Source organism: Heterodontus francisci, chromosome 39, assembly GCF_036365525.1.
Source record: "Heterodontus francisci isolate sHetFra1 chromosome 39, sHetFra1.hap1, whole genome shotgun sequence".
Lineage (NCBI taxonomy): Eukaryota > Metazoa > Chordata > Chondrichthyes > Heterodontiformes > Heterodontidae > Heterodontus > Heterodontus francisci.
The window spans coordinates 3,806,120-3,830,825 of NC_090409.1; positions in this window are offsets into that span (position 1 = coordinate 3,806,120).

A 24,706-nucleotide genomic window follows, 5' to 3' on the forward strand; every position below is an offset into this window, starting at 1 on the left:
CAGACTCAGCTCTACATTACAGAGCAGGGAACATATTTAAACAACCCGGAACACTTTTACACAAGACGGATCATATTTACACAACTGAGAAGATCTTTACACAACAGGGAACCATTTTACACAATAACAGAGAACATCTTTACAGAACAGCGAATATAGTTACACAACAGAGAACATATTGCACAGCAGGAAATATCTTTAAAAGAACACAGGGAACATCTTTACACAACAGAGAACACAATTACATAAATCATCAGTCTTTCGCTGTCTCTTGCTGGTTTGCTCAGTACCTTTCTCTGTCTGTTCCCTTCTGCGGCCTGATAATCTCTTCCTGGTTTTCTGTGCGTCTTTCTCTGTCAGTTCCTTTCTGGGTCCTGATAATCTCTTCCTGTTTTTCTGTGTGTCTTTCTCTGTCTGTTCCTTTCTGGGTCCGAATGATCTCTACCCGGTTTTCTGTGTGTCTTTCTCTGTCTGTTCCTTTCTGAGTCCTGATAATCTCTTCCTGGTTTTCTGTGTGTCTTTCTCTGCCTGCCTCATTATCGGTGCTGTTACTCAGTGTCCTTGTGTCATTGTGCAGTGAGGGTGAGTCCGTCAGCACGTGTGTTGCTGAGTCCGGGATTCTTGAAAAATCCGACTACAATCCTATTTTTATAAAAACATTGGGGAAATGAACATATTTCACTAACAGGCAGCTAAAATTTCGATTAGATTAGATTAGAGATACAGCACTGAAACAGGCCCTTCGGCCCACCGAGTCTGTGCCGAACATCAGCCACCCATTGAAACTCATCCCACACTGATCCCATATTCCTACCAAACATCCCCACCTGTCCCTATATTTCCCCACCACCGACCTATACTAGTGACAATTTATAATGGCCAATTTACCTATCAACTTGCAAGTCTTTTGGCTTGTGGAAGGAAACCGGAGCACCCGGAGAAAACCCACGCAGACACAGGGAGAACTTGCAAACTCCACACAGGCAGTACCCGGCATCAAACCCTAGTCCCTGGAGCTGTGAGGCTGCGGTGCTAACCACTGCGCCACTGTGCCAACCAACAACAGTTAGCAGAGTGGCGCAGCGGAAGCGTGCTGTGCACATAACCCAGAGGTCGATGGATCGAAACCATTTTCTGCTTTTTATGTTTGGCAAAAACACAAACAATTCACTTTCAAAACATCAAGTGTTTCCCCTTAATAACAAGATGCGCTCGATTGCAATCAGCTTATTCCTTCTCGAGAACACATCAATCAGTAACAAATCACTTTTGCTCACACGAACACAAACTGCAAACACGGACCAGCCGAGTCTCTCCCACTTTGTCAACCCCTTCCTGCAGAGCCTCCTCCCCACCACCAAATGGTGATGTTGGCCACAATAAAACCAGGACAAATGGTCACAGTGAGGAGACAGTCAGTAACAGAAAATAAAATAATAACAGGGAAAACCTTTACACAACAACAGTGTACATCTTTACACAACAGAAAACATATTTACACAACAGGAAATACCGTTACACAACAGGGAGAACACAATCATGCAAATGCCTTGTTTCTCCAACTCAGTTTCGTTGTCTGTCTCTCTCCGTTCCTCACCTTTATTTCCTCACAGTCGATTACTTTTCTGTGTGTTTTTCTCTCTGTCCCGTTGTCGATGGTGTTACTCAGCGTCCTTGTAACATTGCGTAGCCAGGCTGAGCCTCCCAAAACCTATGTTATTGAACATAGAACAGAGAACAGTACAGCACAGTGCAGGCCCTTCGGCCCACGATGTTGTGCCGAACCTTTAACATACTCTAAGATCAAAACTACCTACATAACCTTCATTCTACTATCATCCATGTACCTATCCAAGAGACGCTTAAATGTCCCTAATGTATCTGCTTCTACTACCACCGCTGGCAGTGCATTCCACGCACCCACCACTCTCTGTGTGAAGAACCTCCCGTTGACATCTCCCCGAAACCTTCCTCCATCACCTTAAAATTATGCCCCCTGGTGATAGCCCTTTTCACCCTGGGAAAAAGTCTCTGGCTATCCACTCTATCTATGCCTCCCATCATTTTGTATCCCTCCATCAAGTCACATCTCATCCTTCTTCGTTCCAATTAGAAAAGCCCTAGCACCCTCAACCTTTCTTCGTAAGACATGCCCTCCAGTCCAGGCAGCATCCTGATAAATCTCCTCTGCACCCTCTCTAAAGCTTCCACATCCTTCCGATAATGAGACGACCAGAACTGAACACAATATCCCAAGTGTGGTCTAACCAGGGCTTTATAGAGCTGCAGCATAGCCTCGCGGCTCTTAAACTCAATCCCCCGGTTAATAAAAGCCAACACACCATACGCCTTCTTAACAACCCTATCAACTTGGGTGGCAACTTTGAGCGATCTATGGACATGGGCCACAAGATCCCTCTGTTCCTCCACACTACCAAGAATCCTGTCTTTTAGCCTGTATTCTGCATTCAAATTCGACCTTCCAAAATGAATCACTTCACACATTTCCAGGTTGAACTCCATCTGCCGCTTCTCAGCCCAGCTCTGCATCCTGTCAATGTCCCGTTGCAACCTACAACAGCCTTCCACACTATCCACAACTCCAGCAACCTTCGTGTCATCGGCAAACTTGCTAACCCAGACTTCCACTTCCTCATCCAAGTCATTTAGAAAAATCACAAAGAGCAGAGGTCCCAGAACAGATCCCTGTGGAACACCACTGGTCACCGAGCTCCAGGCTGAATACTTTCCATCTACTACCACCCTCTGTCTTCTATGGGCCAGCCAATTCTGTATCCAGACAGCCAACTTTCCCTGTATCCCATGCCTCCTTACTTTCTGAATGAGCCTACCATGGGGAACCTTATCAAACGCCTTGCTGAAATCCATATACACCACATCCACTGCTCTTCCTTCATCAATGTGTTTTTTCACATCTTCAAAGAATTCAATAAGGCTTGTGAGGCATGTCCTGCCGCTCACAAAGCAATGCTGACTGTCTCTAATCAAACTATGCTTTCCCAACCAATCATAAATCCTGTCTCTCAGAATCCTCTCCAATAATATGCCCACTACCTACGTAAGACTGACTGGTCTATAATTCCCAGGGTTATCCCTATTCCCTTTCTTGAACAAGGGAATAACATTTGCCACCCTCCAAACATCTGGTACTACTCCAGTGGACAGTGAGGACGCAAAGATCATCGCCAAAGGCGCGGCAATCTCTTCCCTCGCTTCCCTTAATATCCTTGGGTATATCCCGTCTGGCCCCAGGGACTTATCTGTCCTCATGTCTTTCAAAATTTCCAGCACATCCTCCCTCTTAACATCAAACTGTTCGAGCATATCAGCCTGTTTCACTCTGTCCTCACAAATGACCAGGTCCCTCTCACTAGTGAATACTGAACCAAAGTATTCATTTAGGACCTCCCCTACCTCCTGCGACTCCAGGCACAAGTTCCCTCCACTATCGCTGATCGGCCCTATCCTCACTCTGGCCATCCTCTTGTTCCTTACATCAGTGTAGAACGCATTGGGATTTTCCTTAATCCTACCCGCCAACACTTTTTCATGTCCCCTTCTCGCTCTTCTAAGTCCATTCTTCAGTTCCTTCCTGGCTACCTTGTAACCCTCTAGAGCCCTGTCTGATCCTTGCTTCCTCAACCTTAAGTAAGCTTCCTTCTTCCTCTTGACTAGCTGTTCCACATTTCTTGTCATCCAAGGTTCCTTCACCCTACCATCCCTTCCTTGCCTCATCAGGACAAACCTATCCAGCAGTCGCAGCAAGTGCTCCCGAAACAACCTCCATATTTCTGTCGTGCATTTCCCTGAGAACATCTGTTCCTAATTTATGCACCCCAGTTCCTGCCTAATAGCATTGTAATTCCTCCTCCCCCAATTAAATATTTTCCCATCCCGTCTGCTCCTGTCCCTCTCCATGACTATACTAAAGGTCCGGGAGTTGTGATCACTATCACCGAAATGTTCCCCCACCGAGAGATCTGCCACCTGGCCTGGTTCGTTGCCAAGCACCAAATCCAAGATAGCCTCCCCTCTAGTCGGCTTATCTACATATTGAGTCAGGAAACCTTCCTGGACACACCTGACAAAAACTGCTCCATCCAAACTATTTGCACGAAGGAGGTTCCAATCAATATTAGGGAAGTTGAAGTCACCCATGACAACAACCCTGTTACTTCTGCACCTTTCCAAAATCTGCCTCCCAATCTGTTCCTCCGTGTCTCTGTTGCTATTGGGGGGTCTATTGAAAACTCCCAATAAAGTGACTGCTCCTTTCCTGTTTCTGACTTCCACCCATAATGACTCAGCAGACAAACCCTCCTCGATGACCTCCCTTTCTGCAGCTGTGAAACTATCCCTGATTAACAATGCCGCTCCCCCACCTCTTATACCTCCCGCCCTATTCCTTTTGAAACATCCAAACCCGGGAACATCCAACATCCATTCCTGCCCCTGTGATATCCAAGTGTCCGTAATGGCCACAACATCGTAGCTCGAAGTACTGATCCATGCTCTAAGTTCATCACCCTTATTCCTGACACTTCTTGCATTAAAATAGACACACTTCAACCCATCATAATGGCTGCAACTTTGCCCTGTCAACTGTCTAACCTTCCACATAGACTCTCTGCACTCAGTATCTGCCGGATCAACAGCTACCCCATCCACTTATCCATAGCTCCGGTTCCCATCCCCCTGCCAAACTAGTTGAAACCCTCCCGAAGAGCTCTAGCAAACCTCCCGCCCAGGATAATGGTGCCCTTCCAGTTCAGATGCAACCCGTTCTTCTTGTGCAGGTTGCACCTTCCCCAGAAGGTATCCCAATGATCCACATAACTGAAGCCCTCTCTCCTACACCAGCTCTGTAGCCACGTGTTCAGCTGCACTCGCTCTCTGTTTCTAGCCTCACTAGCCCGTGGCACCGGTATCAATCCTGAGATCACTACTCTGCTCGTCCTGCCTTTTAGCTTCCGACCTAACTCCTATATTTGCTTTTCAGGTCCTCATCCCTTTTCCTAGCTATGTCATTGGTACCGATATGTACCACGACGTCTGGCTGCTCCCCCTCCCCGTTAAGAATCCTGTAGCCTCGATCCGAGACATCCCTGACCCTGTCACCCGGGAGGCAACATACCATCCGGGAGTCTCGTTCGCGACCACAGAATCTCCTGTCTGTTCCTCTAACCATTGAATCTCCAACCACTATCGCTCTCCTATTCTCCACCCTTCCCTTCTGAGCCGCAGAGCCAGGCTCAGTGCCAGAGACCTGGCCGCTGTGGCTTTCCACAACCGTATCCAAAACGGTATACTTATTATTGAGGGGAACGGCCACAGGAGATCCCTGCACTGTGCGCCTATTCCCTTTCCCTCCCCTGACGGTCACCCAGCTACCTTTATCCTCTGACTTAGGTGTCAGTACTTCCCTATAACTGCTCTCTATCATCCCCTCTGCCTCCCGCATGATCCGAAGTTCATCCAGCTCCAGCTCCAGTTCCCTAACACGGTCTCTGAGGAGCTGGAGTTGGGTGCACTTCTCACAGGTGAAGTCAGCAGGGACACAAGTGGTGACCCTTACCTCCCACATCCTGCAAGAGGAGCATGCAACTGCCCTAGCTTCCATCCCCTCTGCTCGAAATTGACAACAGAGATTCAAAAAATATAAAGGAAAACCTTACCTTACCAAACCCTCCACACAAGAGTCCTTTTTTTTGGTTGGAGGAGGAGGATGGGTGGGAGACACTACACGTGTAGTGTTTCGGGTTTAGCCACTGCCCGAATATATAAGTTCACTTACCCAGCAATCCCCGTGTGCGCGTCCGCCGAATCGCCAGGTAAGTACTTTATAGTGAAACTTACCTTCCCGGCTGCTCCATGGCTCGCACTATCACCGCTACTGCTGATCAAAGGTGTTACTGTGATAAAAACAGAAAATGCTGGAAATGCTCAGTCGGTCTGGCAGCATCTGTGCAGAGAGAAACAGTTAACAGTTCAGGTCTGTTTCCTTAACTCGCATTAACTTTGTTTCTTTCTCCACAGATGCTGCCAGACCTGCTGATTATTTCAAGCATTTTCTGTTTATGTTTCAGATTTCCAGCATCTGCAGTATTTTGCTTTTGTACGTGTGTTGCTATGTCTGGGACTGTTTGAGTGCAATGCTATTGCTTTATAAACAGCGTTGAAACAAACATTTATCTAGTTAACACACAGCACTAATACACAGCTGGATATAAACAGCAGCCTGCAGCAGAGGGCGCAGTGGAAGTTTATTAACACAAATAATTCACCAACACTATATTTACTGCTATCCACAATCACACCACGTTTCATCTTAACACGTTTTATTCTTCATTGACATCAACTTCTTGCTTCCAATAAACACTTCAATTTGGAAAACAGCTTCAAAATCACCTTTATTCAAAAACCCGAACACAAGCTGCAAATTCTGCAAACACACACCAGCCCAGACTTTCCCCATTCTGTCCACCCATTCCTGCATCACTGCCTCTCCACCAACAGTTGCTGCTAGAATCATACAATCATAGAATGGCTACAGCACAGAAGGAGGCCATTCGGCCTGACGAACCCATGCTGGCTCTCTGCTAAAGCAACTCACCTCGTCTCACTCCCCAGTCAGTTCAATTTCGGTGGTGGGAAAACTTCTCGAAAGAATAATTCGGGACAAAATTAATAGTCCCATGGACAAATGTGGGTTAATACAGGAAAGACAGCATGGATTTCTTAAGGGAAAGTCATGTTTAACTGTCCTGCGGGAGTTTTTTGATGAGGTAACAGAGAGGATTGATGAGGGCAATGCTGTTGATGTGGTGTACATGGACTTTCAAAAGGTCTGGCAGCATCTGAATGGTCACTGACCTGAAACATTAACTCTGTTTCTCTCTCCACAGATGCTGCCAGACCTGCTGAGTATTTCCAGAACGTTTTGTTTATATTTCAGATTTCTAGCATCTGCAGTATTTTGCTTTTATTGACTTTCAAAAGAAGTTTGATACAGTGCAACACAACAGACTTGTGAGCAGAGTTATAACTCATGGACTAAAAGGGACAGTAGTAACATGGAGATGGAATTGGCTGAGTGACAGTAAACAAAGAGTAGTGAGCAATGGATGTTCTTCGGACTGGAGGAAGGTTTGTAGTGGAACTCCCCAGGAGTCAGTGTTGGGACCCTTGCCTTTCCTGATATATATTAATGACCAAGACCTGTGCGTACAGGGCAGAATTTCAAAGTTTATGGATGATACGAAAATTGGAAGCATTGTGAACTGTAAGGATGATAGTGTAGAACTTCAAAAGGACATAGACAAGTTGGTGGAATGGGAGGACAGATGACAGGTGAAGTTCAATGCAGAGAATTGTGAATTGATTCATTTCGGTAGGAAGAACATGGAGTGACAATATAGAATAAAGGGTACAATTCGAAAGGGGGTGCAGGAGCAGAGGGACCTGGGGTTATATGTTATTGGTTGAGAGAGTGGTTAATGAAGCATACAGTATCCTCGGCTTTAGTGATAGAGGCACAGAGTACAAGAACAAGGAGGTCATGTTGAACTTATATCAGACACTAGCCTCAGCTGAAGTATTGTGTCCAGTTCTGGGTGCCACACTTTAGGAAAGATGTGAAGGTATTGGAGAGATTATGGAAAAGATTCATGAGAATGGTTCCAGGGATGAGGAACTTCAGTTATGAAGATAGATTGGAGAAGTTAGGACTGTTTCCCTTGGAGAAAAGAAGGCTAAGAGGAGATTTCATAGTGGTATTCAAAATGATGAGGGGTGTGGACAGAGTGGATAGGGAGAAACTGTTCCCACTTGTGAAAGGATCGAGAATGAGAGGGCACAGATTTAAAGTAATTGGTAAAAGAAGCAAAAGCGACATGAGGAAAAACTTTTTCGCACAGCGAATGGTTAAAGTATGAACTGCCTGAGAATGTGATGGAGGCAGGTTTAATTGAAGCATTCATAGGGGAATTAGACTGTTATCTGAAAAGGAAGAATGTGCAGGATAATGGGGAGAGGACGGGGAAGTGACATGAGGTGAATTGCTCATTTGGAGAGTCAGTGCAGACACGATGGGCCAAATGGCCTCCTTCTGTGCAGTAACAATCCTGTGATTCTGTGATTCCAATATTCAAGTCATTTCTATATATGGTGGTCCTGACACTGACCCTTGTGGACATCACTGTTCACCATCTTCCATTCTGAAAAACAACCAACTTTCACAACTCGCTTTTCTTGATATTTCATCCATTTTTGAATAGAAGCTGATACTGACCCTCCTATTCCAGGAACATCAGTTTTGTTACCCAGCCTTTCATGTGGTAGTTTGTCAAACGCTTTCTTAAATTCCACATAGACAACATCCATTGCTTTCCCTTCATCAACCTTTTCTGTTACTTCATCAAAAAAATTAGTTATGTTGGTGAAGAAGTGGAAAGGTGCTGAACCTCTCAGTTTTCGGGCTACCCAAACTAAGTTCAAGCCCTGAATAATGAACCGATTGCCTAATTAGTTCTGTGAATAATACAATGATTTAATAGACAAAGTTTTGCAACATTCCTGCCCATAAATCTTGATAACAGAGTGTGTGTGGATCTCCTGACTCAGAATGTTTAATGGATACAGTCCTCAGATCCGACAAGGAACCCCTGAACATCCACAGTAAAGAGAGTGTGGATGAGGAAATGTAAGAGCCGGGAGCTGAAACTCAGGGACGGCCGAGCTCTCCTGTCATTGAGCTTGTGTGTCTGCTCTGCTCGCCGCACTTCCGGCTCTACTTTGTTTCCAATGAAAAGATGAAAAGGGCCGTTCGGTTTTCCTCTCACTGACAGCGTGTTTCACTCGGGTTAATATAACCCGGGACTTTTGCTGCTGAAATGAATTCTGTAAGGTCCCAGCAAACACACCAGCTCCCTCCTTTCTCCCCTCTTCCTATCGGATTGTTTTACCAGGAGGGGCTCAATAATAACAAACCCCCTGCAGGGAATGACCGCAAATTGAGCATCTAAATGGGGCAAGTGGGCAGCTTTCTGGGTTCTAGGTTCCCCCTACCCCGCCCCTCCCTCCCTCCAGTCCAAGCCCCTCTTCATTTTCTTTGGGACTTTGATGAGGGTGAAATGGGGAAAGTTCCCATTGATGTTTGAATGCTGAATTGCTGCAAAGATCTGCGCACGCGCGACATAGCCCCGCCCCCAGTGTGACGTCACAATGAGGAGTGGAGCGCATGCGCAGTCTTGCCCCAACCCAGTCTGTGAGGCCATTCACTCAATGAGGGGAAGATGCTTTAACTCAGCTGCTAATGGAGACTTCCCGGGCCCGGGGGAAGGGAACAAACAGCATCTGCTTCCAGCAGCCACTGCTTTGGGAGCGTGTCCGCAGATGTGCTCAGAGATTAGCATTGAAGTTGAGGGGGAGTCGGGGAGTGTTTGTAACAGACACTGTGGAGCAGGAGCTGCTCCCGGAACATGGAGTGAGCCGGGGACACGGGGAAGGGAGAGTTCATTCTCGGACAGTATCTGTACATGCTCAGGGAGACGCAATGGGAAGAAATCACTATTGAAAATCACTGACAATTTCACCACCCAAAGGAGAGGGAATTTTCCTGCTTTAGTTCCAGTCTCTCACTGTTTGTTGGATCGTGAACAGTGAGGGGAAAATAGCCGCAAAATAACGATGTGGACAGCTAGACAAAGAACATTTATTGCAGACACCAGGTGAGAAGTGTGAAAGGCACATTTTAAATAGTGGCTGCTTGTTTTCCGTTGAAATAGAAATGTGACTGTGTAAAGGTCACTGCACGATCGGACAGTCCCAGTCATTGAGCAGTGCAGGGCTTGTGTTGTTTCTGAATGTCACAAACTTGTTGTAAATCCACTGCCCACACCTGGTAAACAGAAGCTGAATACTGCAGTACTGCAGTGGAGTCTGACACTGACACTGTTTGTGTTGCTGGTTTTCATTTTGTGATTGTTCATAATGATTATTATTGGGACGATTACATTGATCACTTTTGTATCTTCTACCTCACCAGTTCTTTCATTCCTGCAGGAAAATGCATGAAGGAACCTGAATGGATGTGGTGATTCCTCGACATTCACTGATCCCAAAGTCGAGAGACACATTTTCAATCCAACAGTCAAACAGCAGCAGGAGAGACAGAACTTGTTTCCATTTCACTCCAATTCAGTTCAGCTGAAAGGTGGATACATCAATCGCAGTCCAAAAACAAACCCACTATCAGATCTGAATAAACTCTGTCACCATGGTCACATTTTAAATATAAAATCTGAAATAGAACAGACAAAATTTACATGATTGAAAGGTACAGAATGAAGGCAAAGAGGATTCAAAGGGGATTTGGACAGGGTAAGTGAATGGGCAAGAACATGGCAGATGGAATATAATGTGAATAAGTGTGAAGTTCTCCACTTTGGTAGAATAAACAGAAAGACAGAGTATTTCTTCAATGGTGAGAGGTTGGGAAGTGTTGATGTCCAAAGGGACCTGGGTGTCCTTGTTCATGAGACACTAAAAGCTAGTATGCAGGTGCAGCAATCAATTAAGAAGGCAAATGGTATGTTGGCTTCATTGAAAAGGGATTTGAGTACATGTGCAAAGATGTATTGCTTCAATTATATAAAGTCTAGCTGAGAGTGCACCTGGAGTATTCCGTACAATTTTGGTTTCCTTATCAAAGGAAGGATAGACTTGTCACAGAGGGAGTGCAACAGAGATTCACCAGACTAATCCCCGAGGATGGTGGGATTGTTGAAAGATGAGAGACTGCAGAAACTGGGCCTAAATTCTCGAGAGTTTTAAAGAATGAGAGGTGATCTCATTGAAACAGACAAAGTTCTTACAGGGTGTCACAGGGTAGATATGGATAGAATGTTTCCTCTGTCTAGTGAGTCTAGAACAAGGGGACACAGTCTCAGAATAAGGGCAGGCCATTTGAGACTGAGATGAGCAGGAATTTCTTTACTCAGAGGTTGGGAAATCTGTGGAATTCTTTATCCCCGAGGGCTGTGGAGCATCAATCATTGAACATATTCAGGATAGAAATCGATAGATTTCTAAATACTAACAAGATCAAGGGATATGGAGATAGCAGGAAAAATGGCGTAGAGGTAGATGATCAGTCACGATCTGTTTGAATATTGGAGCAGGCTCGATGGGCTGAATGGCCGAATGCCCCTATTTCCTATGATCCTATGAATCCCAATAATGTAAATCAGACGTTAGACCAAGTTATGCATTACATACCAGTTCAAAAATCCCACAGAGATTAAGACTGAAAGATACAGTATCAATTCCATTACTACAAAGTGAAGGACTTGGAGCTTGCAGACCAGCCCATGTATAAGATTGAAAGTTATATTTTCATTCACAATCGTTTTCACAGAGCTAAGTATTAAATACCAATCCACAACTTACACAGGACTACCAAATAAAACCTACAACTGTAAAATACAGTTAATCCATATTTTAAATTAAACACAAGGCAAATAAATATTGAGACATTAAGAGAGCGGGAAACAGTGAGAACAGAGTGGAGCATAAATTGCCCAGGAGACAGAGGGAGCAAGAGTTCACTCGGAGAGCAGGCAACAGTGAGAGCAGACATCAAAAAAGGCAAAGGATTACACAATTAACGGGAGAACACTGAATGGTGTAGAGGAAGAGAGGGACGTTGAAGTGAATGTCCACAGATCCCTGAAGGTAGCAGGTCTGGTCAATAAGGTGGCTCAGCAGGCATATGGAATCCTTTCCTTTATTAACTGAGGTATAGAATATAAGGGTGACCTGGTGTCCATGTCAATAAGTCACTGACAGCCCACATGCGGGTGCAGCAAGCAATTAGGAAGGCTAATAGTATGTTAGCCATTATCACAAGAGGATTTGAGTACAGGAGTCGTGAATTCTTGCATCAATTGTTAAGAACCTTGGTTAGACTGCACTTGGAGCACTGTGTGCAGTTTCAGTCCCCTTACCTTCGGAAGGATATTATTGCCACAGAGGGAGTGCAACGAAGGTTCAACAGACTTGTTCTTGGGATGGTGGGACTGTTCTATGAAGAAAGATTGGGGAAACTGGGACGGTATACTCTAGAGTTTTGAAGAATGAGAGGTGATAAGATGCAGCTAAGATGTTTTCCTTGGTTGGGGAGTCAAGAACCAGGGGACGCAATTTCAAAACAAGGGGGAAGCCACTGAGGACAGAGATGAGGAGAAATGTTGTTACTCAGAGGGTTGTGAATCTTTGGAATTCTGTTACCCAGAGGGCTGTGGAAGCTCAGTCATTGAGTATGTTTAGAGCAGACATTGACAGATTTCTAAATGCAAATGATAGGAGGGAATATGAGGAAAGTGTGGGGAAAAGGGCATTGAAGTGGATGATCAGCCACGATCATATTGAATGGCGGGACAGACTTGATGGGCTGAATGGCCGACTCCTGCTCCTATGTTCCTAACTCCACATGATCGGTGAGGCACAGCCTCAGGCCGACTTGGTGGGCGGTGCAAACAGATATCACTGCTTCTGATCTTCACCAGAACAGAGAGTGAGACAAATAGATTTGATTGGAATGTTGAATTTTGATTGGAATGATTAAAACAGCAGATTAAATTGGGATTCTCATCATTATATTGATCTGGGACAGAAAAGAGAAACTGATGGAAGAAAGAAGAAAAGAAAAAATGGAACTGTTCAGTTTTTTTCAGTTTTTTCACTCGCCCATCAAAGTTGGATTAAAAAAAGATGCAAATAACAGAGAATTTCACCAAAAAGGGAGATTAAATGCTTCTGAAACCTTGGATCGAAGGATGCCCCAACAGATCACATGTTTAACTGTCTCTTCACTGGGGGATTTCAATCAGTGAGCAATATTATTCTCTACTTTTATTTTGTTAAATGAAACCACTACTGTCACTTGGAGTTAATATCCCTGTATTCCGATTCCTGAATAATAAAATTGTGAGTTTCTCGATATTTTCTGGACAAAGTTCCTGCTGAAAGAGCAAAGAACTCTTATCTAATTTACACAATACTATATACACAGTCATCAAGCCTCCTAAACTAGCATCCTTGGTGCTGCTCTCTCTTCTCCCAAGCCTCATCTCATGTGACTGTTACATCATCACTCTGACAGTGGGAAGGGTTGATCCCACTGTCTTCAGCATTAACCCATTACATTCTTATACTACACTGTCTGTCCAAAAAAATGGGTGGAGGGAACTTGATTTATCGAAACAGCAACAGCTGCCAGTTGAAAATCAACTCAATCCCATCAGAGATGGGATTGTTCCTGACTGACAAATATTCCAAACCTCAGATCAACCCTCCCTCTTGCGTCATTTCCCAGTCTCGGTTAAAAGCAACACATATCGACTCAAACACTCTAAAACATATAACCTGGTCACAGTTTCCTTCAGTGAGATTAATGTCGAGCTGTTTTCCAGGTTGAATGCAACGGTGAACAAATTTATATCGAAGAAGTTGCCTTTGGAGTATCAGCACTGAATTTCTGTACAAGGACGAACAGCCATTCCAAATTCACATCCTTCACAAAGGCTGTTTTTTTCTATGACTGAAATTCATCATGCAATTTGAATTCTGAGTTAAAGTTCACAAGACACAGATGTAAACATAGGTAAGGAAACTTCTAAAGCATGTTGCTACTGTGAATTAAGGCTCTGCTGGGAGTTGAACCCAGGATTTGTTGTTGGTTCGGCAGGTGTTTTAACCAATTAAGCTACAGAGCCAGAGCACAGATATGTGTGCAATTGAAATCAGAAGAGGGCACTATTTATTCTCATCCCATCTCTCCACAGGTCACAACATATTTTAACTTTTCCCACTTACTGAAACAGTCAATCATATACTCTATTTTTCCCAGTACTGAGAATTAATTTTTTTGGAAGAAAATACTTACATTCAATTGTTTCTGAAAGGTTACAGAACACAACATGTGAGTAATATTCCCCATGGCTTTCTCAGCACTGATGGATTGTGAAGCGGGAGACCGCCAGAAGCCCCACTGAGCTGCACTGACCCTGAGCTGAGAATGAAATGAGATAAAGTTCAATCTTTCACAGCGAGAAGCTGCAGAGAGCTAAGACTCCCGAATCAAAGTGAGACTTTCTCATACTGTTGTTGAATTTCATGTCAAACACACCTTGTACTCTCTGCTAATGAAGCCTAAAAATAGGGAAAAACAGAATGGCACTCAAACTCACAACCCTGAGATTAAAAGTCTCATGTTCGACTGACTGAACTGTCACTTCTACTCTACCTCTGTTTGGATGGATGCAACTGTGTGCTCCAATGCAGGGGTGGCTTTCAAATCCTCCCATGGGTCCACATGTCAGACTGAGTTCCATGTTGTAGACTCAAGCAAAGGAAATCTGCTCACTTTCAAAACTATCAGTGAGTTGAAGCTGATTACGATCAACATCATCAGAGGTCAGAACTACCTGGTGAACGAAAATACCCTGAAGAAGGATCCACAATTATTCAAACACATCAAAAAAGTGAAAAACAAGAAAATCGATGTGTTAATCCAAACCAAACATCAGAAACACAGAAGAATTCCATTCCATACCAGATACTAGTCGTGTTGTTTTGTATCCAGCTCTCAGTTACTGCTCCACCTTCATACACCCCCTTGGTGATCTGTACATTTTGTTCATTTCAATTTTGTCGACAGGCTCTTTGAATCCAGTTCTCTGGTCGTCAAACAGGCTTTGTATGAAAGTCAATTCCGCTTTCTGTAAGGCTGCAACCAATCAATGACCTTCAACTAAAAACACAAATGAAAATGGGCTCGTCGGGCAGTTGAACCCGAGACCCCTCGCATGTTAGTCAATTGTACACCCAAAGCGAGAATCATGCCCCTAAACCAACAAGCCACTTACAGTATGTATTTTTTTAGCTCCTGTGGAAAAGCTGTTCTTCCATTTTTTTTCAGATCAAAGCAACATCCTCTAAATGCTGAAATCATAACAGAAAGTGTTGGAAATGTTCAGCAGCTCTGGCAGCAGCTGTGGAGAGAGAAACACAGTTAACGTTTCAGGGTGTTCACCTTTTGCCTCAGCCATCCTTTCAGACTGCTTCTGTCCATCCAATCTCACTTTCTATTCTATCCACATTCGAACCATTCACTACGTAAATACATTTTTCATGAATTCCTCATTTCTTTTATGAATGACAATTTCATATTTCCAACCCTTGCTTCAGACACCACCACAAGTGGAATCATGTCTCCATCTACCCAATCAAACACCTTCACTATTTCCTCACATTGCAATGTTTCTTTAACCCTGACAGACTATGGAGTTTCAGCAGCTTGAGTGCCGTTCTTGTTTCCTGCCAGTGGATGTCACCTCACTCCAATACAGTGAAGTTTACAAATCTGAGAGAGACACAACAGGAAATAATTGTTCACATTATAGTGAATGTGTGGGATTTAGTAACACTAGGAGTGGAGACGAGTTATTATTGCATTTTGTCAAAACAAACATAACTTATAATGTTGTGTTAAATCCGTCACTCTGTTGACTTGACTCTGCGAGTGACTTAGAGTCATCGAGTCATTGAGTCATTTGTGGTATAGAAGGAGGCCATTCGCCCCGTCGAGTCCTGGCCGGCCCTCCAGGGAGCGATCCAGTCAGTCCCACTCGTCTGCTCGATCCCCGTAGCCCTGTAAAATTATTTCATTCAAGTGCCCATCCAAATTCCTTTTGTAATCATCGATTGTTTCCACTTCCTCCACCCTCATGGGCAGTGAGTTACAGATCATCACCAATCACTGTGTAAAAAGGTTCTTCCGCACACTCCCCCTGCATCTCTTGTCCAAAACCTTCAATCTGTGTCCCCTAGTCCTTGTACCAATAGTTAATGGGAACAATTTTTCCTTGCCAACTTATCTAAAACTGTCAGAGCCTTATACATCTCTATCAATTCTCCCCTCAATCTCCTTTGATACAGGCAGAACAACCCTAGCTTTTCCAGCCTAACCTTGAAACTATAATCCTCCATACCTGGAACCATTCTGGTAAATCTCCTCTGCATTCTCTCAAAGATCCGCACATTCTTTCTAAAGTGTGGTGAGCAGAACTGAACGCAACACTCCGATTGGGGCCGAATCAAAGCTTTATGAGTTTCAGCATAATTCCCCTGCTTTTGAACTCAATGCCTCTATTTATAAAGCCCAAGATCCTATATACTTTGCTAACCACTCTCGCAATATGTCTTGCCAACTTCAAAGATTGATGGACATGCACCCAAGTCCCTCTACTCCTGCACACTCTTCACAACTGGAGCATTGCGTATCTATTGCCTCTCCCTATCCCTTCTACTAAAATACATCACCTCACACTAGTCACTATTAAATTCCATCTGCCACCTGTCTGCCCATTATGCTAGCCTATCACTGTCCTGTTGCGAGCAGTTCATATCATCCTCACTGTTTGCCACTCATCCAGGTTTGATGTTATCGGCATATTTTGAGATTCTACTCTATATTTCAAGATCCAAGTCATTTATCTGGAGCAAAAAAAGCAGTGGTTCTCGCACTGACCCTTGGGGAGCACCACTGTCGACTGTCCTCCAGTCTGACAAAGAACCATTTACTACGACTCACTGTTTTCTATCCATAAACCAATTTTCTATCAAATTGGACACTGATCCTCCTATTCCATGAACCTCATTTTTGTTAACCACCCTTTTATGTGATACCTTATCAAATACTTTCATAAAATCCATATAAACAACATCCACTGCATTCCCTTCATCAACCTGCTCTGTTAGTTCATCAAAAAATGCAGTTAGATTAGTCAGCTATGAAACTTCCATTTATAAATTCATGCTCGCTCTCCTTAATTAACTCAAACCTCTCCAAGTGACTGTTGACTTTTTCCCTGTTTATTGTTTCTAAAACCTTACCCGCCACTACTGTTAATCTAACTGGCCTGTAGTTACCCGGACTGTCCTTACACCCTTTCTTGAATAAGGGTGCCATATTTGCCACTGTTAAATCCTCTGGCCCCTCCCCTGTTTCCAGGGAAGATTATAGCAAGCCCTTCCGTTATCTGCATCAGCATTTCCTTTTGCAATCTGGGATGTAAGACATCCGGACCAGGTGATTTACATACCCTAAACATAGCCAGTCTTTTTAGTACCTCCCTCTCTCAATCTGTATCCTATCCATTGCCTCTACTCTCTCCGCTTCGACTGATAGTTTGTCAGATTCCACTTCCTTAGTGATCACTGATACAAAGTACTCATTAAGTATATTAACATTGCCCAGCACCTCTCAGCATATACTATCGTCTTTGTCCTTAATAAGGTCCCACTCCACCTCTTACTACCCACTTATTACTTATATACCGCTCAAGGACTTTTGGGTTGCCTTTCATGTTGACTGCCAGTCTCTTCTCATTGAAATAGAGGATAAGCTAAATATAGAATATATAAATATTTCACATCCTTGTGTGAGGTGGAACTTTTTATGCCGTGGGTGGTGGAAGCAGAGACAATCAATGATTTGAAAAGGAAATTGGATGGATACTTGAAGAAAAGAAACTTGCAGGAGGAAAGGGATCGAGCTGGTGAGTGGAACTGACTAGATTGCTCCGGGGAGAGCCAGCATGGACGTGATAGGCCAAACGACCACCTTCTATGCTGTGAATGACTCTGTGTTGTTTCTCAAATCCAATCCACTGGTGCTTGGTAAATAATTTCAAAGTAAATTGTGCAATTGGAAAAATCAGAACCAAAGCATGGGACGCATAAAGAACTGAAATTGCTGAAACCCGGGATCGGACAAGGGGCCTTTAGATCTTCAATCTAACACTCCCTCAACTGAGCTATTTCAGTCCCACATTGCTAATGTCTTTGTGTCCTTGTTTTGGAAGAAAATACATACATTCAATTGTTTCCGAAACAGAACACAACATGTGAGTAATATTCCCCATTGCTTTCTCAGTACTGATGGATTGTGAAGTGGGAGACAGCCCGAAGTCCCACTGAGCTGCACTGACCCCGAGCTGAAAATGAAATGAGATAAAGTTCAATCATTCACAGCAGAGTTAAGAGTCCCGAATGAAAGTGAGACTTGCTCATACTGTTGTTGACTTTCATTTCAAACACTCCTTGTAATCTCTGCTAATGAAGCCGAAAAAAACGGAAACACTAAATAGCACTCAAACTCACAACCCTGAGATTAAACGTCCCATGATCGACAGACTGAACTGTCACTTCTACTCTACCTCTGTTTGGATGGATGCAACTGTATGCTGCAATGCAAGGGCAGCTTTCAAATCCTCCCATGGGTCCACATGTCAGATTGAATTCCATGTTATAGACTCAAGCAAAGGAAATCTGCTCAGTTCCAAAACTATCAGCGAATTGAAGCTGATTACGATCAACATCATCAGAGGTCAGAACTACCTGGTGAAAGAAGACACCCTGAAGAAGGATCCACAATTATTCAAAGGCATCGACAAAGTGAAAAACAAGAAAATCGATCAGTCAATCCAAGCCAAACAGAAACACAGAAGAATTCCATTCCAGACCAGAACACAGTACTGTTGCTTTTGTAGCTAGGTCTCAGTTAATGCTAGAACATGGCTCCCTGACTGACCCTAACCCGACGGGTCCCGATGACATGTGTCGGGTTTGGGTCGCTCCTCCGGGTTCAGCATTTGGGTTCAGCATTCGGGCTCGGGTCAGGCCGGGCTGGGTCAGACACACTCGAACACTCTAAATGCCTTGTGTTATAATTGTGTTAGTGAAACACCGGAAACCGCAGATCTTTTGAAGTGTACTTCCTACTCTGCTTGGTATTTCAACTTCCTGTGTACTATTCAATAAACAGTTTTTTGTGTACATTGTAGCAGAACTCAGCCCCAGGGACATAATTATCCAGTTAGCCCTTTCTTGCCCTTTCCTGATTCTAGGGGTGTTGAAGGTCTTTGCCATTTTAATCTTAATGAAATATTTACAATGTAATCAGTTGCTGCACTGTTGTGTAATAAGATCTTTTTAATGAGTTCTATTTTTCATTGACACAAATTTAACCTTTTTATGTTTTGGTTTATTTCTTGGTTTTCCTTCGTGCTTTGTATTCTTGGTGACAAAAGCAGTTGAACAGCTTCAATCTGCATTAATAGCAACTTCACCCTTTTCTTTAATTGCACAGTTTGCAAATGAATTGACTGCATCCCGTTAGGGGTTGGCAAGACTTCTTATGCCTGCCTCAAAACGTATTGTATTGAATAAAGATTGTAAAGTAAAGGACGCTTGTAAGGTAAATAGAGAGATTTAAAGGGGAAAGACAATCAATTATGCTCTGAATTTGGAATATATTTAATCAATTAAGTGTCAGACTTGATAAATCGCTGCTTTTAGTTAAATGTGGCCTCAGTGTTTATGGATAATTAATGAAATTAAGAGGCATTTTTATATACAAAGCTGGGCATTAGTATTTAATAGTTGATATATAATTTTGAATATATTTTAATTTCTTTATTCATTTGACACTGCTAAATACGAAGCAGTCTAAAATCAGTTAATTTTTTTTTTGGTAAAATCTGACTTACCAGATCAAAATATTAAATCAAGGGAGACATTTGAAAGATTACGGAACCAGTAATCCAGAGGCCTGGACTCAAGATCCAGTGACAGCCAGGACGTCAGGGTGGGAAACACTCTGCACTAGTCTGCAGTGAGCGATTCCATCGAAGGTAGAGCACAATCTCTTTAATATAAGAATGTATATTTTATAATAATTAATCACTCAAGACCTTACTGGTCTCTGCATCTCAGCTGCTCTCTTGATAAACTTGCAGCAAGTATTTCAACCTGTAAAGCAGGAGTCTAGGGAATGTATAATGATATTTTCTCGCCTTCGGGCAATATTTTAATCAATACAGTGTGGGACAACCTGTCTGGGCTCAACTCCATGAGTTTCTCTTTAACTAGTGACCTAACAATCACTAACTTCTATGGTAACAATCTTCAGCTCATCACCTCCGGTACGTAGCTCGAATCTTAATGTACATTGAAACAACCTTTCAAGTCCAGTTACAGTTTTTGTTGCTTATCTGCACAAGTGAAAAAGTGAAAAAGGGAAGCAAGTTTAACTGAACATTCTGGTGGTCGGTTCGGGCACCGGAAAAAAATGAAAGGACTCGGACCAGGTGGGATGTGGCGCTGTCAGGCTTGGGTCAGGTTTCATTTGCAGACCCGAGCTGGCCTTTAGTTACTGCTGCAACTTTATTTTCCCACTTGACGATTTGCATATTTTGTTCATTTCAATGTTGTCGACAAGCTCTTTGAACCCAGTTCCCCGGCCCTCAAGCAGGCTCAGGATGGAAATCGATTCCGCTTTCTGGAAGGCTGAAACCAATCGATGACTTTCAACTAAAAATAGCAACAGAGGAGAGGTCATTTAGGATTCGAACTCAGGACCTCTTACACATTAATCATTTATACACCCAAAGCAAGAATCATACCCCTAGACCAACGAGCCACTGTTGGCTAAGTTTTTATTCGCTCCTGTGGAATTTCACTGGCACCCGCAGCCGATCATCCATTTTTTCCGATCAAAGCAACATCCTGCAAAGCTGAAATAAAAACAGAAAGTGCAGGAAATGCTCAGCACCTCGGGCAGCATCTGTGGAGAGAGAAACAGAGTTAACATTTCAGGGTTTTCACCTTTTGTTTGAGCCATCTTTTCAGACTGCCTCTGTCCATCCAATCTCACTTTTTATTCTATCCACATTCAAAAGGTGGTGCAGTGGTGAGCACTGCAGTCTCACAACTCCAATGACCCAGGTTTAGTTCTGAGTACTGCTTGCGTGGAGTTTGGAAGTAGTGGGACTTTATCAAACGTATTCGTAAAATCCAAATAAACAACACCCACTGCATTCCCTTCATCAACTTTCTCAGATAGCTTATCAAAAAATGCAGTTAGATTTGTCAAGCATGAACTCCCATTTATAAATCCATGCCCACTCTCCTTCATTAACTCAAACCTCTCCAAATGACTTGATTTTTTTCCCTGACCTGTTGGTCTCGTGCTGACAGCAAGCTCACCATAGAGCATATATTTGGCAATGTGACCGTCATTCATTTGACCCAGTCAACAGAGTCACCACTGACTCAAGAGGGCAAACATGCTGCGGATCCCTGCACGCTGGTGTACTTCCGCATTCGGCACTCTGTCCTGCCAGGAGATGCCCAATATCCATCTGAGGCAGTGGAGGTGGAAGCTGTTCAGCTGCTTTACTTGGCTTGCATAAGTTGTTGATGCTTCTCTGCTATAAAGGAGGGTGCTGAGAACACAAGCCGAGGACACGTGGAGCTTTGTATTTATGGTCAGTTTGCTGTCGGTTTACACTTGTCTTCTCAACTTTGACATGACAGCTGCAGCATTGGCAATCCTGGTGCTGATTTCAGTATCAAGGGACAGATTGCTGGTGATTGTTGATCCAAGGTATGTGAAGCTGTTGACAACCTCCAAAGTGATGTTGTCGATATTGATGGAAGGTGGAGTCTCGACATCCTGGCGCATAATTTTCATCTTCCTGAGGCTGATCGTCAGTCCAAACTCCTTGCAGGCCAGGGAGAACCGATATACAAGCTGCTGTAAGTGAACTTCATTATGGGATGTCAGCACAGCGTCATCAGCAAACAGCAACTCACAAACTAGGAATTTACCCACTTTGGTCTTGGCGCACAGTCTTGCCAAGTTGAACAGCTTGTCGTCAGCTCTGATGTGCAGGTGCACACCCCCATCTGAGTACAGAAAGCGTACAATAGCAGCATGGAGAAGAATACACCAATTATAAAGGATGTGATAAGTAGACAGTTAGAAAATAATGATTTGATTGGGCAGAGTCAACATAGATTTATGAAAAGAAAAACAGGTTTGAAAAACCTGTTGAGTTTTTTGAGGATGTTACCTGTAGAACAGATAAAGGAGAACCTGTGGATGTGTGGTATTTGCATTTTCCTTTGGTAAGGTCCCACACAGGAGGTCAGTAAACAAAGTTAGAGCATGTAGGATTGGGGATAATATACTGGTATGGATTGAGAATTGGTTAACAGACCGAAAACAGAGAGCAGGAATAACGTGTCCTTCTCAGGATGGCAGGCTGTTACTATTGGGGTACTGCAAGGATCAGTGTTGGAGCCACAGCTTTTAACAACCTATATAAATGATTTGGATGTGGGGATTAAATGTAATATTTCCAAGTTTGCAGATGACACAAAGCTCAGTGAAGTGTGAGTTGTGAGGAGGATGCAGAGAGGCTTGCAGGGGACCTGGAGCAGCTCAGTGAATGGGCAAGAACATGGAATATAATGTGAATAAGTGTGAAGTTATCCACTTTGGTGGAATAAACAGAAAGACAGAGTATTTCTTAAATGGTGAGAGGTCGGGAAGTGTTGATGTCCAAAGGGACCTGGGTGTCCTTGTTCCTGAGACACTAAAAGCTCTTGTGCAGGTGCAGCAATCAATTAGGAAGGCAAATAGTATGTTGGCCTTCACACGAGGGGTCATGAGTACAATTGTATAGAGCCTTGGTGAAACCGCGCTGGAGTATTGTGTATAGTATGGTTTCCTCATCTCAGGAAGGATATACTTGCCATAGAGGGAGTGAAACAGAGGGTCACCAGACTAATCCCTGGGATGGTTGGATTGTCTTATGGGGAAACTGGGCCTGTATTCCTTAAAGTTTCGAAGAATGAGAGGTGATCTCATTGAAACTGACAAAATTCTTACAGGTTGTGACAGTGTGGATGTAGACAGGATGTTTGCCCTGGTTGGTGAGTCTAAAACCATGGGACATAGTCTCAGAATAAGGAGTAGGCCATTTAAAACTGAGGTAGGGTTGAATTTCTACACTCAGACGGTGGTGAATCATTGGAATACTGTGCCCCAGAGGGCTGTGGCAACTCAATCATTGAGCATGTTCAAGACAGAAATTGATAGAAATCTTGTTACTCATGACATCAAGGGATATGGGGATAGCAGGGGAAAGGGGCATTGAGGTAGAGAATCAGCCATGATCTAATTGAATGGTAGAGCAGGCTCAACGGGCTGAATGGTCTCCTCCTATGTTCCTCTGTTCCTAAGAGAGTTGGCGCCAGCGCGCAACCCTGCTTTACCCCACTGCTGATCTTGAAAGTGTCTGATGTTGCTCCATTGTAACTGATGGAACTGTGCATGTTCTCGTGGAAAGAAGAAATGATGCCCAAGTGTTCAGGAGGGCAGGCAATGTTCCACCGCAGTTTGAAGAGTCTGTCTCTGCTAACAAGTTCAAAGGCCTTGGTGATGTCGATCAGCACATGTATGCTTCTGTGGTGCAATGGCTAGCGTGTTGGATTTCTAAATACTGGTTAGAAAATATTTAAAGGTTGTGGGTTCAAATCCCACCAGAGTCAGATTTTGGACCAGAGACAGAGGAACACGACGGAACAGAGAGTTAAGAAATGCGTCAAAAGCACAGACTCTGAGACAGAGCAAGAGAGAGAGAAGCACAGCAGGAGTGACATCACAATGGAGAGTGAGAGCAGGGAAACAGAGAGCTGCTGGGGTGAGTTTACAGGATTTGGTTCTTGCTTCGATGCAGTGGAAGGAACTGTTTGGTGAGGATCTGGTAAGCTGTGACATCACAGGCAGGCAGGTAGTTGATTGGTTTGGAAGAAGCTACCTGTTTGATGAGTGTCTGTTAAGTGATTAAGGTCCATTTTAGTCCTAACGTTTAAAATAGTAAACAAACTAGTAGTAAGCTTAATAAAATATACAGTAAAATAAATAATTGAATAAAATATTTAAGTAGTTAATTGAAATACGTTAAGGATGACAGGACAGGTGATGTGTCACAGCTGCAGCATGTGGGAGTTCCTGGATGCCAGTGTGATCCAGGGCAAACACGGCTTCAGTAAGTGTTTGCGGCTCAAAGAGGGAGAAAAAAGGAATGTAGTGGTAGTAGTGGACAGTATAGTAAGGTGGATTGACTCTGTTCTCTGCAGCAAAGAGCAAGCATCCAGACGGCTGTGTTGCATGCTGGTGTTAGGTTTAAGGACATCTGCTCAGGGCTGGAGTGAAACATACAATGGGAGGGGGATGATCCAGTCATCGTGGTCCATGTCGGTACCAACGACATAGGCAGGACAAGGATAGAGGTTCTGCAAAGTCAGTATGAGGAACTAGGCACCAAATTAAGAAGCAGAACCTCAAAGGTAATCATCTCTGGATTATTACCTGAGCCATGTGCAAATTGGCAGAGGACAAATAAGATTAGAGAAATTTATGCACAGCTCAAAGACTGGTGTGGTAGTAGTGGGTTCTGGTTCGTGGGGCATTGGCACCAGTACTGGGTAAAGAGGTGGCTGTACCGTTGGGACGGTCTGCACCTGAACCGTGCTGGGACCGGTGTTCTAGCGAACCACATAACTAGGGAAATAGAGACAGTTTTAAACTGAATAGTGGGGGCAAGGAATCAAATTTGGGAAGATATGGTGAATCAAGGAGTCGAGACAAGGCAAGAGAGAAAGGTATAAATATGGGAAATGATAAAGAGACTGTGACAGGAAGGGACAGAAGGTACAAATCTAAGAGTAAATCAACAAATAAGGCGAGAGGTGACAAAAATAATAAAAG